Here is a 20,392-nt window from a genome sequence, read left to right as displayed (position 1 = left end):
TTTTGTGGTAATTTGTAACACAGCAATAGATAACAAATAGAGTTTACTCATCTATGAAATGTGCATAATAATACTTAACTTGCAAAACTGTCATGAGGATTAAAAATAACCTATCATAAGCATCTTGCATGTCATAGGTATTCAATAAAGAGCTGAACTTGAAAATGCAATACAGTCCAATGAGAAACTGTAAAGGAATGCTACCTCCAAACTCCTGGGCAGTCGATGAATGCTTATTGACATTATGTAAATACTTTCTATCTAGCAAGTATAAAAATTTTCCTGAAAAGCTCAAGGGAAAATGTATTTTATATTCCATGCCTGTGTTTCCTATATTTTATTTTCTCTTTCAGAAAATGTAAAACAACTCCTTGAATATGGTCATCATCCTATTATGGTGATCACCATCATCAACAATAAACACTTGCTGAGTGTGCTATGCTCAGTTTTGCAGGCAGCTCCCAAGATCCTCCAGGATTAAGAATGCTCATTCCCACACCTATAATCCCAGCATTTTGGGAGATCGAGGCAGGGGATTGCCTGAGCTCAGGAGTTCAAGACCAGCCTGGGCAACACGGTGAAACCCTTCTCCACTAAAAAAATACTAAAAAATTAGCCAGGTGTGGCAGCGTGTGCCTGTAGTCCCAGCTACTTGGGAGACTGAGGCAGGAGAATTGCTTGAACCCAGGAGGCGGAGGTTGCAGTGAGCTGAGATTGTGCCACTGCACTCCAGCCTGGGTGACAGAGTGAGACTCCGTCTCAAAAAACAAAACAAAAGAAAAAAGAATGCTCATTCCTCACAGCCCATTCCTAACAACTACTGTGTACCCTATGGGAGCTGTTGAAGGCTAGGGACAATCAGCAAACTCATGTAAATTGTGCTTTGTTCTGGAATTTCTCCCATTTATTTTGGACACTACAACCCTTTGTTTTGAGGGACTATTACCCCTCCCATTCCAACCATAAGTGTCTCTGCTCTTTCCTCTCCCCTACTCCTCCACTCCTCAGAAGTGGTGGACATGGGAACCAAACTGATTAGAAGCCTTCCTCAGGACTTTTCAAATTGAGAAAGGGGCAAATAAGGGAAGTGGAGCATTGCTACTGCTAACAGTCATGACTAGAGCTTTGTGGAACAGGTTGGTCTGAAAGAATGACGTTGTCATAGAAATGAGAAACAAATCAGAGAAACGACACAAAATGCTCTGAAGCGTTCCAGTCTCTGAAGCTTGCCTTACCCTTTTCTCTGCAGTAATTTGTTTACATGCATCAATATATTCCACTTTGTACTGTTTCAAATTGGGTTTCTGTCCCTTGATATCCAAAGAACCCTGACTAATGGAGCTAGGCATGCCAGGAATGAACCTGCGAGTACTAGAAGGCTAAGTGGACACTCAGTCCAAATTTGGATGGAATGTTGAATTTGATGAGGTGCACTTATTCAGCCATAATTAAGGAGGGGAATCTATACCAATTCAAAATGTAAATTATTCAACTTATCTTCTGAATACATTTGTAATAATTGCTCTTCATTGAAGTAGAGCCCACATAGTAAAAGCTGCACGCATCATGAATATGCAGCTCAATGGATTATCCCAAAATGGACATACTAAGGAACAATCATCCAGATCAAGAAAAAGTGTCACTGTCACCCCAAATGCACCCCTTAGTATTAGTGTGCTGAGAGATCAAAGGAGGTTGTTTTGATCTCATCTGAAATTAAGCTAGAGAGGCCTCAGAGAAACCACACGAGCTTGATATAGGCTCCTGGAGTTTAAGTGACATCACAACTGGCAGGTAAGCCCTAAGAAGCTCGGACTGGAGGTGTGACAGAAGTTGCTCCTTCCTGAGCACAGACTTAACAGAGCCAAGTTGAGAATGAGTCCACCACATGCACAGACGGCAGGGCAAAGGTGGGTGCCTGCCCAACACCAGAAGTGGGCTTTGCAGAAGATCTTGGGTCCATCAAAACTGAGTTTGTTTGAAAAAGAATCCCACTCCAGAATGATTTGAGAGGCAAAAGACCCCTACAATTAAATGGAACATAAAAGCCCAGAAGTTATGAGACGAGAATGGAGGTGGCCAGTGGTAGGACCTGCATGGCTTAACTCATGGCACATGCAGTCAGTGAGAGATGTTCTCAGAATGTGCAAACGTGTTACACAGGAGAGTCCTTAACACAGAGTCAAGCAGGGAGAAGGAGACAGGAACAAGACTGCTTTTATATGACTCTCATATTATACTCTAACAAGTCCAGCCTGTTTGACAAAACAGATTCAGGCACGTGTATTTTCTTCCCTACTCAATGGTAAACTGTCTGAGAACAAGTATGGTTCATTCACTCCCTACCTGTACCATGCAGATGAGTACATTACATACTTACTGGTCAGCACACTGAAGTGAGTTTTGATTCACTGCCTGTTAAGTGAAGATACACAAAGTGTCAAACACAGGTGGAGCAAAGGAAGGCTAGAAAAAGAATGTGAGGACAAGAGTTATTTAGCACATCCAGAGATCTAATGCTATTTGTTGCTCTTCCTCTTTTTTTGTCTTTCTATTCCCTTTCTGTACCTCCATGACTAGAAGCTGGAGTGGCAGCAGCCCAGGACATGTGTCAGGCCAGGAGCTGAGGAGAGAGCAGTAGAGGCAGGGCAAAGGAGATGGCCTGCAGGGAGGGTCACACATGGGCCCTGAGCAGAGGAGGAGGCATGGAGGGTGATGAGAGCAGAGTTTCTCACTGTTGGAGAAGGGATTTGCAAATGTGGGAAAGGTAAGAGTGGACATAAAAATGCGTGTGCACACACGTGTGTGTAATATGTATAAGTATGTATATTGCTAGATGTTTATTTTATAGTTCTGTTTCTGAGAGGGCCTCTGAGCAACTCCAGAAGCAATGAGCATAGTGAGGGCCCAGATCATGAGTCCTAAAAACTTCTTCCACTAAAACAAATAAGGAGACCTCAGAAAAATGGCTGATTCAGGGCTAGGATGAGGAAAGTACAAGACACACCTATAACATCTTTTTTGTGGCAAAATGTAAGGAAGTGCTCAAAGAATGATAGGGATATGTCAGAAGGACACAGGAGCCCAGCAAGAGCCTGTCACTGACAAACTTTGGAAAATTTGAACACCAAAATAGTAATTATAGAAACAGATTGCAGCCCTTTGAATGAGATAGAAATCTTGAAGAATATTCTGGCCTTAAAAATTAAATGAAGAAAGAAATTTACATGAATTTTCCTTGAATTAGTATACCAAATAGTAATGGTGGGAGAAATAATGGAAACAGAAAATACCACATCAGTGGTTGTTGATCCAGGTGGTAGTCTCCCAATAGATGCTTAGGCTCGGAGCTAGAGATTTGATGAGGAGCAGGATGTTGATAGTCTCAGAGTATCTCTCTTGAAAATACTTTTCAATTACAAAAGGAAACATGGGGACTTTAAGGTGAAGAAATCTGACAAACATCCACTTCTATGTGATCAAAGTTAACATCACTGGCTATAGGACAGATCAACTCCATGTGGCCCCTGATATGGATTCACTGAGATGAGCTCAGCATCACTTCTGTGGTATTCCTACAGGAATGCACAGCTTGAGACTGGACACAAAGAAGAATCCAGCAGACAGATTGAAGCCCACAGAACCAAACTGTCAAGATCTTAAAAGATAAGGGAAGATGAAGAAACAGTTGCACATTAGAAGAGACAAAATACACATGACAACTAAAGGCAATATGTGATTCTGAACTGAATCTTGAGCTGGAAAGGAAAAAGAGACCTTGTTGAGGTATTTGGAAAAAAATTAATATGCTTCATTGACTAGATGTTATTGTTGCATTAATATTGATTTACTGATTCGGGTGGTTACAGTGTAGTTTTGTAGATGTCTGTCAACTCTCAACACCTTGTTTTGGAGATTTACATACTGCTGTTTTTAAAGGCAAATGGGGTACTATGACTGCAACTTGCTCTTGAATAGTTCAGCAAAGGAACAGTGTACCAGGGAGGGGAAGAAGGGAGGGAGGAGAAAAGGAAGGAGAAACAAAGAGAGAGAGAAAACTATGATGAATACAACAAAATATTTACAGAAGAGTAAGACTGAAAGGGATACAGGAGTTTTTTGTTCTGTTGTTGCAACTTTTCAGAAAATATGAAATTACTTCAAAATAAATTATTAAAACATTTAAAATATTATTTTAATTGTTTATGCTTACATATTGTCATTTATTTGATTCATATGACAAGCTCACTAATTGTTATGAGTTGAATTGCATTTTTCCAATATTCATATGCTGAGGTCCTAACCCCCTGTACCTCAGAGTGTGACTTTATTTGGAAATGAGTCATTGAGGATATCAATAGTTAAGTCAAGATGAGGTCACATTGGATCAGGTGGGCCCCTAATCAGCTATGACTAGTGTTCTTGTTAAGAGGAGAAATTTGGAGACAGATATGCACACAAGGAGAGTGCCATCTGAAGATAAGGACAGAGCCAAGAGAAGCCAAAGACTTCCAGCAAACCACCAGAAGCTGGAGCAAAGGCAGGGAACATATTTTTTCTTACAGTCTTCAGAGGGAACCAACCCTTAATGTACCTTCATCTCAGGCTTCCAGCCTCCAGAACTGTGGGAAAATAGTTTTTGTTGTTTAAGCCACTCAGACAGGGGTGCTTTGTTACAACACCCAAGCAAACTAATACACAATCTCTGAATGCCTACGGAAATGAAATGAAATGACAGTGTTACACAATAAGATGCAACAATTAGGGGGGACTTTAAGACAGTTTCTTTGGATTAGGAAAGAAGATAATTACCTGATATTCCTTTACTTATTCAATTAATGTTTGCATATTTTTAATGTGACCATCTCTGTTGTAACTACAGGGACGCAGCAGCCACTATACAGACAAAGCTCTTACTTTGATGGGGCTTATATTCTAATGGAGGAAGGGGGATAATAAACAGGTGGTCGTAAGTGAAGAAATATAAAATAAAAAAGGATGAGGAGCTGTAGAATAATAAAACCTACTATTTTAGATGGGTCAATCTGAGAAACCCTCTCAAAAACTCAAATAAAACGAGGGGCTGGGAAAGACCTTTCCACTAGCGATAACAGCAAGTGCAAAACAGGCAGGAATTTGGAGTACTGAGGAACAGCAGGAAGGCCATTGTAGCTGAAGCAGAATAAGAGATGGGAATAGTAATTAGAGACTGCCCTGGAAAAGTAGCCAAGGATGAGATCATGGAAGAACTTTAGAGCAAGGATTTTAAATTTTATTCCAAGTGTCAAGGAAAGCCATTTCAGCGTTTTAAGCACTAGAATGATGTAAATAGATTTATATCTTCAAGGGGTTCCTGTGGCTGCTATAAACAGCCTGTAGGAGGTTTGTATAGAATAAGGAGGCCACTTGGGGGCCTGGGCTCAGGAACTTCTATTTGCTCCTCCAGACCCTCTCTGTACCTGTCTCCACAATGGGTCCCTAGAATCTGACCATTTGTGCTGTGTCTGAGTTTCTTTGTCTTCAGCTCATGGGAGCCGCCAGCAGAAGACTGAGAAGAGAACGCAGTTGGTGCATTAAGCCTCCCTGCTACTCCCTCCCAGGTTGCTGAGGGTTGGCTATATCTCCCTACCAAGGCCACAGGTGCTATCAGCCCCTAATTTCCCTGATTTTTGGTATCTGCTTGCTCCCTTTGTCCCTTCAGGGTTTGGGGTAAAAATCATTTCCTATTGATAGAACATTTCTTTATTGGTTTCCCTAACCCTACCTTCACCGTTTCAAATAATCTCCTTAGCTTCTCTCCCTAATTCATCAGTTTATGTGTACTATCTTTTAACCCTGCCAGATCCCAGACTGACACTGAGCTATTGCAGTAATCTGATGTTGTCTTGGAGTAAAGTGGTATCAATTAAGGTATAAAGAGGTTGGATTTGGAATGTATCTGGAAGGTGGAGTTCATGGTATTCAATGATGGATAGACTTTGGGGCATAAAAGATAAATAAAAGAGGATGACTATAAATTTTGGCTTGAATGACCAGAGCACAGAGGAGAATTTAAAAGCAGCTTTTGCAGATAAAAAGAATTCAATTGTGTACACAATAATGTAGAAAGTTGGACAGTCAAGTTTTAATGTTGAGTGGGTAGTTGCTGTTGAAGAAAAAGGCCAAAATTGGAGACTGGCCTCCTTCCAGTCACCATGGAGCAATAGGGGCTGGACTTATCCTCTAATCTGAAACAATGAACAAATAAAAAAAATATGAAACAACAGTTTTAAGACACCAGGCAAAAAAAGACAGTGAAACTGAGGAAAGAAACCAACGGGATGAGGTGTACAATTGCTCTGGGTTACTTCCTTGAGAGAGATTACATGCTCTGACACAGGAAAGAGGAACCCAAGTAGAGCCTGGAAGACTCTGAGTTGAAGAGATGGAGTGGAGAGTGCTGGGAGGCCAAGGAGGCAGAGTTCACAGGACAGAGTAGCAGAGAGAAGAGAGTACACGGAAAGAGAATTACAGAGATCCACGTAGGGTTCCCCTCAAGTATTTAGCAAAGTATAGATCCATTCATGTATGTGAGGAAATTATCCAAGGCTGGATAAAGGACCACTTGAAGAATACTTGGAACTCATACAGGACCAGAAATAGTGCCCATCCCAACCAGCCGGAATAAAAACCTCATTGTTTATAGGCAATAGGTAGAGCACACAAAAGGCCTTCCCTCAGTAGTGGGGATTAATAAACCCTGGACTGAGCACTTTTCTTGTCTCATTTAGCAAATCTTTAAAGCAAGATTTGAAAGGATCAAACTGTTTGCAAGAACTAAGTAACTGACTATATCCCAGAACTAAGCTCAAGAACACTTGTAGGAAACAAAAATGCGTCCAGTCCTCAACAAGTTAAAATTTACATCCATAATTAGGAGAAAAAGCAATCAAGATAAATAATCGATCTTATCTGTCTAAATTCAGACAGATACAGATGTTAGAATTAAAAGACAAGGATGTTAAAACAGGTTTTTAAAACTGTATTCCATATGTTCAAAAGGTTAAATATGGAGAGAGAAAACTGGGGGGGAAAACAAACTTGTTGAGGTGAAAATTACAATGTGAGAAATTAAAAAAAAAATAGTGCTGCATGGGATTAATAGCAGATTAGACATTATGGAAGAAAACATTGGTGAACTTGCAGCCATAGCAATAGAAACTATGCAAAAGAAGAAAAGGAGTAAGAAATAATGAAAGGATTAGTGAGCTGTGGAATGACTTCAAGTGGTCTGATTTGTCTTTAACTGAAGTCTCCTAAAGAGAGTAGAACAGAAAGAATATTAGGAAACGTCATGGAAAAATTTTTCCGAATTGCATGTAAACATATATACCTAAGAAATCAATAAACTCAATCACAAAAATATGAAGAAAATTATACCTAGATACATTATAATCAAATTGGTTAAAACCAGTGATAAAGAAAAATCTAAACACAGCCATAGAAAATGTATAGAGTATCTACTAAAGAACGAATTTAACAATAACACCAGATTTCATATCAGAAACAAAGCAAATGAGAAGACAGCAGAGTAACATCTTTACTAAAATGAAGATTGCAGATACAAATTGACAGTCAACAACTTTTAGATGATATTTAAAACTATGGGAACCAGGAAGTGAATGATAAAAAAAGAGGATAAAGAGAGTCGAAAAAGAGGAATGAATAATAATGAAAAACAGCCAATACTATAAGAAGGAAGTTGACGTGAGACATTTAGAGCCTGACTTTTTGAGAACTGACAACACTCTACTTTTGTTCTTGACCGATAAAGCCAACAATTGTTAATATCACTTAAGAATAAGTAAGACACAATAGTATGAGGTCAATTTGCAACTGTTTAGGGGCAAAATATTGCTCGTATTTTTATTTTCATGCTCAGAGGAGCCACATGAGGTAAGATTTTTTGCTGTTTTGGCCATTGTTCAAAAAGAGCCTTTTGTTTTTCTCTTTCTCATGTCTCCACAAGGTTATGACACATTCGTCAGATTCATTGAGCCCTCTGATGTTGTCCTTACCTGAAATGACTTCTAGAAATCCTTAAATTAATCCATTTTGCTCAAAGATAAGGCCTTTAGTTTTAATTATGAAATTAAAACCAAATTTGGAATCCATATAACGAATGGCATGGCTTCTCTTAGTAAATTCTGAAAGGAAAACAATTTAGGAAAATATTCAGGTTTGTTGTGATTATGACTGGGCTGTCAAAAATTGAAAAAGGGAGAAGAATGAGGAAGAAGGTAGAAGAGAATAGATAAGGCAGGCTGATGGCTACCGCAAAGCCAGCCTCCACACTACACAATGCCAACAGGAACTCAACCAGAAGCTGGAGCCCGGGGACCTTGGTTTGGTTTATGCCTCAAAGAGGGAAAGAAACTGTAGTGGCCAAAAAATAAAAAAGGAAGTCAGCCACTTTAAATGTATCAGACTACGTATTTTCAAATTTGTGGTATGAATATGGTATTTTAAAATTTTTTGCATACAGAGCAAAGTCAAAGCAGAAACTTAACTGTATTCTCTATTCACTCTCATTGTCCATAATGATGGTTTTGTTCTCTATAATTATACTATTCTTCTTTAACTTGTGTGAAAATCGATGTATTTTATAGCATATTTTTAACTATTCCATTACCAGGCAATTCTACCAATGCCTAATTCAAAAGTAAAGCAATTCTATCACTTTGTCTGTGACTACTTCATGTCTTTCTCTTTCCTTTGTCTTTATTCCCTCTCAATATTTATTCCTCTCCCGTTCTCCTGCTCTCTCTCTCTGTATAAGTCCATTTTCATGCTGCTGATAAAGATATACCTGAGACTGGGTAATTTATAAAGAAAAAGAGGTTTAACAGACTCACAGTTCCACTTGGCTGGGGAGGCCTCACAATCATGGCGGAAGACAAAGAGCAAAGGGACATCCTACACAGCTGCAGGCAAGACAGAATGAGAGCCAAGTGAAAGGGAAAACGCCTTATCAAATCATCAGATCTCCTGAGACTTACTGAGTACCACGAGAACAGTATGGGGAAATCGCCCCATGATTCAATTATCTCCCACCGGATCCCTCACACAACACACGTGTGGGCACTACAGTTTAAGATGAGATTTGGGTGGGGACACCAGCCTAACCATATCACTCTCTCTCTCTTTTACAGTGAAAAAGAAATAATTTATGTGGCATTAGAGGCAAAGCAAGCCCCTAGGGATGCAAAAGGGAAAGAGAACAAAGCTAGCAATCATCCATTACATCATGTGAGTGTAACTAATCACAGTTTCTTTCTTTTACTTGTAGCAAACATGACCAGAATTGTAGAGAAAATAGTGCATTTAAAAATAATGCCTTTAAGAAGAGTCATGTTTTTATCAGTTCAGTTGAAAAGACACAGTATTAGATTCTATAGTGGCAATTCCCTAAGGCAAAGAAAGGAAATTCCACTTTTGGAAATATTGAAAATACCGCTACTATTAAACTATTTTAGAAAATATGGTTGAGCCCTTCATCTAAAAATCCAGTTCAAATCACAGCTATCTTAAGTAACTGCATTTGAGAGTAATAAGTGATCCCCGAAAAGACCGTATTGGACCTGTTCCAAGTGGGCCATGTCATTTCAAATCACAGAATCTTAGAGTTAAGAGAATTTTAGAATGTATCTATTCCAACCTTCCAATGAGTTAAAGAATCCATTCTATAATATCTCTTGTAAATGCTAATCGCATCTCCATTTGAACTGCCCCAAAAACAGGAAACTCATTATCTTACAAAGCATCACATTTCAGTTTTTTGAATGATATTAATTGTATAAATGTCTTTTTTTAATTTTTTTAATCTTTTAAATTTTTTTACTTTTTACTTTTTTTTTTAGTCTTTTTTATATTTAACTAAAATCTACCTTCTTGCAGCTTCTAGTCTCGGGAAAAGATCATAGGCATCAGTGCTGGTCTCTCTGCCCTGGGAACTGTTCTAGAGTTCCAAATTCAGAGATACCCATCTGGCCAGCTCTCCTCTACCCCACCCACACCCTTCCCAGACTCTGGTAACCATCATTCTACTCTCTAGCTCCATTAGTTCAATTGTTTCAATTTTTAGCTCCAACAAATTAGTGAGAAAATGTGAAGTTTGACTTTCTGTTCCTAGATTATTCCACTTAATGTAATAACCTCCAGTTTATCCATGTTGTTGCAAATTACAGGATCTCGTTCTTTTTTATGGATGAATAGTATTTCGTTGTGTATGTGTACCACATTTTTTTTTTTTACCCATTCATCTGTTGATGGACACTTAGGTTGCTTCCCAATCTTCTGCTATTGTAAATAGTGCTTCAGTAAACATGGGAGTGCAGATATATCTTCAGTATATTGATTTCCTTTCTTCTGGGTATATACCTAGCAGTGAAATTGGTAGGTCATATGGTAGTTCTATTTTTAGTTTTCTGAGGAGCTTCCATACTATTCTCCATACTGATTGTACATTCCCATCAACAGTGTACAAGAGTTCCCTTTTCTCCACATCCACACCACCATTTGTTATTGACTATCCTTTGGATGAAAGCCACTTTAACTGGGATGAGATAATATCTCACCATGGTTTGGTTTGCATTTCTCTGATGATCAGTGATGTAGAGCACCTTTTTATATACCTGTTTGCCATTTGTATACCTTCTTTTGAAAATGTCTATTCAGATATTTTCCCTATTTTTAAATAAAATTATTACATTTTTTTCTAATTGAGTTGTTTGAGCTTCTTATATGTTTGGGTTATTAATCCCTTTTTAGATGTATATTTGGCAAATATGTCTCCCATTCTGTGGGTTTTCTTTACTTTGTTCATTGCAGAAGCTCTTTAACTTGATGTCACCTCATTTGTTCATTTTTGCTTTGGTTTCCTGTGCTTGTGGGGTATTATTCAAGAAATCTTTGCCCAGACCAATGTACTGAAGAGTTTCACCAATGTTTCCTTTTAGTAATTTCACAGTTTCAGGTCTTAGATTTAAGTCTTCAATCCATTCAGATTTGAATTTTGTGTGTGGTGAGAGATAGAGGTCTAGTTTAATCATTCTGCATATGGATATCCTATTTTCCAAGTACCATTTATTGAAAAGACTGTTCTTTCTTTCTGCAAAATATCTTCTTGGCACCTTTGTCAAAAATGAATTCACTGTAGATGTATGTATTTGTTTCTGGGATCTCTATTCTGTTCCATTGTCTATGTGTCTGTTCTTATGCCAGTATCATGCTGCTTTGGTTAGTACAGCTCTGTAATATAATTTGAAGTCAGGTAATATGATTCCTCCAGTTTTGTTCTTTTTGCTTAGGATAGCTTTGTCTATTCTGAGTCTTTTGTAGTTCCACATAAATTTTAGGATTGTTTTATCTATTTCTGTGAAGAATCTCATTGGTATTTTGATACGGATTACATTGAATCTGTAGATTGCTTTGGGTAGTATGAACATTTTAACAATCTTGATTCTTCCAATTCATGAACATGAAATCTCTTTCCTTTTTAAGGCGTTCTCTTCAATTTTTCTCATCAATGTTTTACAGTTTTCATTATAGAGATATTTTACTTCTTTGGTTAATTCCTAGGTATTTAATTTCATGTGTGGCTATTGTGAATGGGATTACTTTTTTATTTCTATTCCAGATTGTTCACATTGGCATATAGAAATGCTACTGATTCTTGTATGTTGATTTTGTATCCTGCAACTTTATTGAATTTGTTTGTCAGTTCTAAAGGTATTCTGATGCTATTTAGGTTTTTACAAATATAAGATCATATTATCTGCAAACAATGATAATTTGACTCCTTCCATTCTAATTTGGATGCCCTTTATTTCTTTCTGTTGTCCGACTGCTCTAGCTAGGACTTCCAGTACTATGTTGAATAACGGTGGTGAAAGTTGTCATCCTTGTCGTGTTCCAGATCTCACAGGAAAGGCTTTTAATTTTTCCCTGTTTAGTATGATACTAGCTATGGGTCTGTCATATACAGCTTTAATTATGTTGGAAATATGTTTCTTCTATACTCAGTTTTTATTTTTTTTTTATCATGAAGGGATGTTGAAAATTATCAAAAGCTTTGAAATAATTATATGGATTTTGTTCATTCTGTTGATATGATGTATCCATTTATTTATTTGCATATATTTAACTATTCTTGCATCCCTGGGATTGTGTGTCAACGACTTTGCTTGTTTTTTTGTTTTTTTGTTTTTTTGGTTTTTTTTTTTTTAATATTTCTTTGTTTGGTTTTCGTATCAAGATATTACTGGCTTCCTTGAATGAGTTTGGAAGTATTCCCTCTTCTATTTTTCAGAGTAGTTTGAGCAGGATTGGTATTAGTTCTTCTTTAAATGTTTGGTAAAATTCACCAGTGAGGTCACTGGGTGCTGGGCTTTCTATACTGGAAGACTCTTCATTACAGCTTTGATCTCATTACTTGTTATTGGTCTATTCAGGGTTTGGATTACTTCATGGTTTAATCACGATAGGTTGCATGTGTGTGGGAATTTATCTGTTTCTTCTAGGTTTCCCAATTATTGGCATATAGTTATTAAGTAGTCCACTAATGATTCTGTGAGTTTCTGTGGTATCAGATGTAATGTCTCCTTTTTCATCTCTGATTTTATTTATCTGGGTCTTCTTTTTTCCTTAGTGTTGCTAAAGGTTTGTCAATTTTGTTTATATTTTTTTGTTAAAAAAAACCAAAAAAACAAAAAAAACCCTTTTGTTTTATTACCCTGTGTGTTGTCTTTTATTTCAATTTCATATATTTCTGATCTTATATTTATTATTTCTTTTCTTCTAATTTTGGGTTTGGTTTGCTCTTGCCTTTCTAGTTGTTTAAGATGCATCATTACGTTGTTTATTTGACATTTTTCTACTTTTTTGATGTAGGTGCTTATTATTATAAACTTTCCTCCTAGTGCTGCTTTCTCTGTATCCCATAGGTTTTAATATGTTGTGCTTCCATTTTGATTTGTTTCAAGACACTTTAAAATTTTCTTTTTAATTTTTTCATTTACCCACTAGTCATTCAGGAGCATATTGTGTAATTTCCATTTGCTTGTATAGTTTTCTAAGTTCCTTTTATTAATAATTTTTAGTTTTATTCTCTTGTGGTCAGAGAAAATACTTGAAAAGATTTCAATTTTTTGAAATCTCTAAGACTTGTTTTGTGGCCTAACATGTGGTCTATCCTTGAGAATGATCCATATGCTGAGGAGAAGAATGTGTGTTCTACAGTCATTGGGTGAAATGTTCTGTAAATATTTGTTAGGTCCCTTTGATCTATGGTACAGATTAAGTCCAATGTTTCTTTTTTGATTTCCTGTCTGGGAGATCTGTCCAATACTGAAAGCTGGGCCTTAAAGTCACCAAATTGTATTGATTTCTTATCTCTTTCTTTAGTTTTAATATTTGCTTTGTATATCTGAGTACTCAGTATTGGGTACATATATATTTACAATTGTGATACTCTCCTTGAATTTGACCCCTTTATCTTTGTATAATGACCTTCTTTGCCTCTTTGTATAGTATTTTTCTTGAAATCTTTTTGTCTCAAATAGATATAGCCACTCCCACTCTTTCTTGGTTTCCATTTGAATAGAATATCGTTTTCCATCCCTTTATTTTCAGTCTAGTGTGCCTTTATAGGCAAGATGTGTTTCTTGCAGACAACATGTCACTGGGTCTTCTTTTGTTATCCATTCAGTCACTCATTGTCTTTTGATTGGAGAGTTTAGTTCATTTACATTAAACGTTATTATTGATAAGGACTTGCTACTGCCATTTTGTTGTTTTCTGATTGTTTTATCATCTTCCCTCCCTCCCTTCCTTCCTTCCTTCTTTTCTTCCTTCCTTCCTTCCTTCCTTCCCCTCCCTCTCTCCCTCCATCCATCCCTCTCTCTCTCTCTCTCTCCCTTCTTCCTGTCTTCCTTTTTGTGAAGATGATTTTCTATGGTGGTATGTTCTAATTTCTTGCTTTTTTATTTTTCGTATCTCTCTTGTAGGTTTCTTAATTTAAGGTTTCCATAAGGCTTGCAAATAACATCTTATAACCCATTATTTTAAGCCGATGGCAATACTGATTACAAAAGCAAAGAGAAAACTAATGAAAACTGTACTTTAACTTCATACCCCCTCCTCACTTTTTAACTTTTCGTCGTTTCTATTTGTGTCTTATTATACTATGTTTTAAAAAGTTATTGTAGTTATTATTTTTGATAGGTTCATCTTTTAGTCTTTCTGCTCAAGACATGAGTCATTTATACACCACAATTACAGTGTTATAACATTCTGTGTTGGTCTGTGTACTTACTATTACCAGTGAGTTTTGTACCATCAGATGATTTCTTATTGCTCATCAATGGCCTTTTCTTTCAGATCAAAGAACTCCCCTTAGCATTTCTTGTAGGATAGATCTGGTGTTGATGAAATCCCTCAGTTTTTGTCTGGAAAAGTCTTTATTTGCTGTTCATGTTCAAAGGATATTTTCACTGGATACATTATTCAATGATTAAAATGCTTCCCTACAATACTTTAAATATGTTATGCTACTCTCTCCTGGCCTGTAATATTTCCACTGAGAAGTCTGCTGCCAGACATATTGGACCTCCTTTGTATGTTGTTTCTTTTCTCTTGCTGCTTTTTAGAATCCTTTCTTTATCTTTGACCTTTGGGAGTTTGTCTATTAAATGTTTTGAGGTAGTCTTACTTGGGATAAATCTACTTGGTGTTCTATAACGTTCTTATACTTGAATATTGATACTTTTCTCTCAGCTTGGAAAATTATGTTATTTTCCTTTTGATAAACTTTTTACCCGGACCTCTCTCTCTCTCTACCTCCTCTTTAAGGTCAATAACACTTTTGAGGCTATTTTCTAGATCTTGCAGGTGAACTTCAGTCTTTTTTTCTTGTTTTCTGTCTCTTCTGTGTTTTTTAAATTCTGTCTTCAAGCTCACTAATTCTGTCTTCTGCTTCAATTCTGCTATTAAGAAATTCCTCAGTATGTCAGTTGAATTTCTCAGCTCCAGAAATTCTGTTTGATTGTTTTTAATTATTTCACTGTCAAATTTATCTTTTAAGATCCTGAATTCCTTCTCCATGTTATCTTGAACTTCATTGAGATTTCTCAAAACAGCTATTTTGAATTCTCTGTCTGAAAGGTCACATATTTCTGTCACTCTGGTATGGGTCACTGGTGACTTACTGATTTCATTTAGTGAGGTCATGTTTTCCTGGATGGTCGTGATGCTTATGTATGTTCATCAAAGTATGAGTATTGAAGAGTTAGGTATTTATCATAGTCTTCACAGTTTGTACCTGTCCTTTTTGGGAAGGCTTACCAAGTGTTCAAAGGGAATTGAGTGTTGTGATTTAAGTCTTTGGTCACTGTAGCCATATCCGCATTAGGAGGCTCCCCAAGCCCAGAAATGCTGTGACCTTTATAGACTCATACAAATATAGCCTTGGTGGTCTTGGGTAAGATCCAAGAGAATTCTCCAGATTCCCATGCAGACACTCTCATTCTCTTCCCTTAGTTTCTCCCAAACTAATGGAGCCCCTCTCCATGCCGAGCTGCCAGGAGCTGGAGGAGAGATGGCACAAGCAACCGTGTAGCCACCACCACTGGGACTGCACTAGATCAGACCTGAAGCCAACATGTCACTGGCTTTTGCCTAAGGCCTACAACAACCACTGCTTGGTAACCACCAATATTCCCTCAAGGCCCAGAGGCTCTACAATCAGCAGGTGGTAAATCCTAACAGGCTTATATCCTTACCTTCAGGACAGTGAGCTCCCCTCTAGCACAGGGTGGGTCCAGAAATGCTATATGGGAGCCAGGACCTGGAGTTGGGAACTGTATTCGTCTGTTTTCTCACTGCTACCCACCTGAGACTGGGTAATTTATAAACAAATGAGGTTTAATTGACTCACAGTTCTGCAGAGCTGGAGAGGCCTCAGGAAACAAGGGGAAGGAAGGCACATCTTACATGGTGGCAGGAGGAAGAGAGTGCATGAGGAAGTGCCACACTTTAAAATCATCAGCTCTTGTGAGAACTCACTCACTATCATGAAAATGGCATGGGGGAAACTGTCCCCATGAGCCAGTCACCTCCCCTCAGGTCCCTCCCTTGACATGTGGGGATTACAATTCAAGATGAGATTTGAGTGGGGACATGGAGCCAAACTGTATCAGAAACCTTAGAGATCTACCTGGTGCTCTATTCTACTCTGGCTGAGCTGGCATCCAAACATCAAGACAAAGTACTTCCCACTCTCCTCTTGTTTTTTCTCAAGCAGAAGAAACCTCTTTCCCTGTGGCCAGCACCACCCCAGGCCAGTGATGAGCACTGCCTGGCTACTTCCAATGTGCACTCAAGGCCTAAGTGCTCTTCAGTCAGCTTGTGATGAATGCTGCTGGGCCTAAGTATCTCCTTTCAGGGTAATGGATTCCCTCTGGCCTATGGTGGGTCCAAAAATGCTGATCAGGAGCCATAGCCTGGAATTGGAGGCCTTAGGAGGCCACTTTGTACTCTACCTCACTGTGGCTGAGCTGGTACCCAAGCTGCAAGACAAAATCCCTTTTACTCTTTCCTGTGTTTTCCTCAAGTGGAAGAAATCTGCCACCCAAACCCACCCCACACCCTGCCCCATGGCCACCACAGCTGGGAGTGTGCTGGGTCACACCTGAAGCCCACACTGCAGTGGGTCTCATCCAGGGCTCAGAGCGAGTACTGCTTGGCAACTGCTGGTGTTTATTCCAGGTCCAAGGGCTGTTTGGTAAGCAGGTAATGACTCTTTCCAAGACTGCAGGTTCCAAGGCAGCAGGTTCTCTTCTGGGCCAGGGTGTGTCTAGAAATATCATCTCAGAGATAGGGCCTGACATGGGAGTCTCAAGACTCTGTCTTGTGCCCCATCCTACTGTGGCTGAGCTGGTATCCAAGCTGCAAGACAAAGTTATCTTTCCTCTGCTCCTCTTTCCTCCCCTCGCCTCACCTCGCCTCGCCTCTCCTCTCCTCTCCTCGCCTCGCCTCTCCTCTCCTCTCCTCGCCTCGCCTCTCCTCTCCTCAGTGGAAAGAAGGAATTCCTCTCAGAGCTGCAAGCTGAATTGTCTGGAGTTGGGGGAGGAGTGAAACAAGCACTCCCTTGGCCACCCCAGCTGATGTCCCACTAGGTTGTGTGCACCCCAAGTCCATTGGCTCCAAACCCAGCGTAGCACCAGGATTTGCCCAGGAACTGCAGTCCTTGTTGCCTAAACTGCTTTTCAAGTTTATTTAGGACTGCAGCAGCTTTAGCCTGTGCTGGTAGGGCTAGTCGAAACTCACGTTCTAACTGCTGGGATGAGTTATTCCCCTCTGGCTAGGGTTGCTCTAAATGTTCCCTTTGTGGGCACCAGCCAAATTCTGCCCTGTATTGCTTTCTGCTGCAACAGGGCAGCACTAAATTCAATGCAAAGTTTCATAATCACTGTGCTCTCCTCTGAAGCACACAGATTCTCTCCACACCACGTGGCTGCTGCCAGTGATGCAAAAGTGGTAATTTCAGTGATACAAGACTGCCTTTCCTACCCTCTTCAGTGCCCCTTTCCTTGATATGATATTCAAGCCAGGTATTGTGATTGCTCACCTGATTTTTTTTTTATGAAGGTGCTTTCTTGTATGGACAGTTGTTCAACTTGGTGTTCCTTTTGGGGAGAGGTGGGTACAATCGCAGGAGGATTCTATTCAGCCATCTTGCTCTGCCTCCTCCTCAACTGAGACACTTTTGAGAGTAAGAGAGGTGTTATGAGCAATCATACCAGACTACAGGCAAGAATTAATACTCCCTCAGGTTATGTGAGCATACTATTTAAGAAAAATGTTCCTGGGACAGAAACAATTCTATGTGTTCACCAAAACATTTTATTTTCCTCCTGGACAAACACACACACACACACACACACACACACACACACACAACTTTATTTGCTATCATTACCACTCCAAACATACACACACACTCACAAAAACAGCAGATAGATACACTGAGTCATGACACATACATTAGATAGATAGATATGATAGATCAATAGATAGATAGATAGATAGATAGATAGATAGATAGATAGATAGATAGATAATAGATAGATAGAGTTATGATTATAAGTCATGGGCAACTTGGTGTGAGCTGAAGTGATGTTCTCTGTTTCAGGCACAGCCATAAAACATCCTGAGTCATATTAGGACAGTCCCCATTGACTCCTTGATGATGGAAACATACAGTGAAACGAGTCAGGATTCTGAGTTTACTGCTTGGAAGAGAGCCACCAAAGAGAGCCACTGACCAAGAACCTCCTCATGAGACTCTGCATGAGCAAAAAATAAAACTTTGTGGTATTAAAGCTCTGTGAGTTTCAGGTCGTCTTTTATATTGTATAGTAGTTAGCATACCCTGAGTAGCATAGATCCGAAGCATGGAAATAACAAGATCAAGCATTTCAGGTTCCATTTTTAAAATTCTACTTCATAGGGTTTATCCTTAGAAAAACCCTCTATCATCCTTAGGAAAGTATTATGGGTGTGCTACTCAATAAAGCAAAACTATTTATTATAACATGAAATTTAAAACAATCTAAATGTCAAAATATACATTGGTTAAAATGTGGTACATTTGTAGGATGAAATATTATGAGAACACTAAAAATGAAGAAAAAATAGACACATATTTTGTGACAAAGTTAGGCTATCTAATGCCTTACATTTACATCTATGCATAGAAAATGTATTGAAAATATATGTTCCAAAATGTTAACAGTGATTACTGTAAGTTGTGGATGTGATTTTCATCTCTTTTTTGTTATTTTGCTTTTTTAATATTAAAATTATAAAACCACATACACATATAATGTCTATCATCAGATATTTGCAAATTCTCACAGACAACAAGTAGGTGAAATTCAAGAATGGGTAGAATAGAGCCCTGAAATATTCAGTGCCAGGGAAATGACCATCAGGAGCTGTGGAACAAAAAATTACTTCTGTAAAGAAAAGGCACACAGGTACCTGTAACAAAGCAAATAAACAAAAAAGACTAAATGTGGAGCCATTGTCTCAGTCCCACCTGCTTTCACCTATCTAAGAGCTGATAATGACCCAGTTTTTTAATTTGCTGTTGATCACTACAAATAACTGAGTACCTGAGGGGTAAATTCAGAGACTAGATTCAGACAGTTTTCTGGCAGAAGCATTTACTTGAAACTAACCTTACTTATGGGGTGAAGAGTAGAATGGCAGGAGAAAAGATTGGATATCATCTCCCTGCATTGCTAAATATCAATAAGTGTATTTATTGCAACATGTTTTGATCCAAAATGATAATGCAATAAGTATCTCCCTTGAATCTCAAAGGGAAAACAGAAAATGACAGATTCCTCTTAAATATTTTATTGTTCTCAGTTTAATAATACATCAACAGAAACAATTTCTATGCATTCAACATTCAAATCATGTCTCTTTAAGTCTCTTTTCAGACTAAAAATTGTATCTTTGCAATTTGAATACTCTAGAGAATAACATCAAAAGTTAACAAAAATGTATCAGTATTCCCAATTTGCAAACATGGTATGTAACTAAAGAAATATATTCAGGGTTTTGTCTGTTTATTTATTTGGCTATTTTAAAATTGATCTTTATCTAGTTTCACTTCTTTCAGCAGTAGGCCTTTTTTGTTTCCCATTCTTCTTTGTGACTTGTTAGAGTTTTAAAGAGTGGTAATCCAGAAATAAAAGTCAGGGAAATTAAACACTCTAGCATTTCAATGAAGGATTTAGCAAATCCCCTTTTATAAATGTTCAGACATTCTGGCAATGAAGTAAGAAGTACTATAGGCTGAATTTCACCACCAAGACATTTGTATAGGTATTATACCAACGAGTAACATGGTGAAACTGCATCTCTACTAAAAATAAAAAAATTAGCTGGGTGTGGTGACGTATGCCTATAGTTCCAGTGGCTTGGGAGGCTAAGGTAGGAAGATCACTTGAGCCTGAGAGGTTGAGGCTGCAGTGAGCCATGATTGTGCCACTGTACTCCAGCCTGGGTGAAAAAGCAAGATTCTGTCTCAAAAAAAAAAAAAGAAAGAAAGAAAAATATTATAGCTACAGTATATTTCAATCTTTGGGGATATGGTTAACATATATCATGATTTCTGATTGTACAATAGATCATACTTCATTCAGGAATCTCATTATGTAAAGCATTTCAAACCACAAAACCATGTTCTTTAAAGCATGAAGTTTGTGAGGGGTTTTTGTTTGCTTACTTTTATCTCTTTTTTAAAATCTTATCTCTGTAAGACAAAATAAATGAAAAAATG

At 38.2% G+C, this 20,392-nt stretch overlaps 1 long non-coding RNA gene across 2 annotated transcripts in view; it reads left to right on the top strand.

The window, feature by feature from the left end:
• LOC108514042 (uncharacterized) overlaps positions 1–18,403 on the top strand; it is a 30,113-nt gene extending 11,710 nt beyond the window's left edge. Inside the window, exons 2-5 of one of the 2 annotated variants that reach the window (XR_001881089.1) lie at positions 2,581–2,767; positions 9,192–9,288; positions 15,577–15,740; positions 18,230–18,403. This is a non-coding gene — a long non-coding RNA (uncharacterized LOC108514042). Of the gene's footprint in view, positions 1–2,580; positions 2,768–9,191; positions 9,289–15,576; positions 15,788–18,229 lie in introns of both variants that reach the window. The other variant, XR_001881088.1, reaches the window with a different exon arrangement.
• Positions 18,404–20,392: the final 1,989 nt, after the last annotated feature.

The sequence above is a fragment of the Rhinopithecus bieti genome, unplaced genomic scaffold (assembly GCF_001698545.2).
Source record: "Rhinopithecus bieti isolate Rb0 unplaced genomic scaffold, ASM169854v2 scaffold_32105, whole genome shotgun sequence".
NCBI classification, from domain to species: domain Eukaryota; kingdom Metazoa; phylum Chordata; class Mammalia; order Primates; family Cercopithecidae; genus Rhinopithecus; species Rhinopithecus bieti.
The sequence above is the reverse complement of the archived record's forward strand: the minus strand, read 5'-3'. Positions and strand labels throughout refer to the sequence as shown.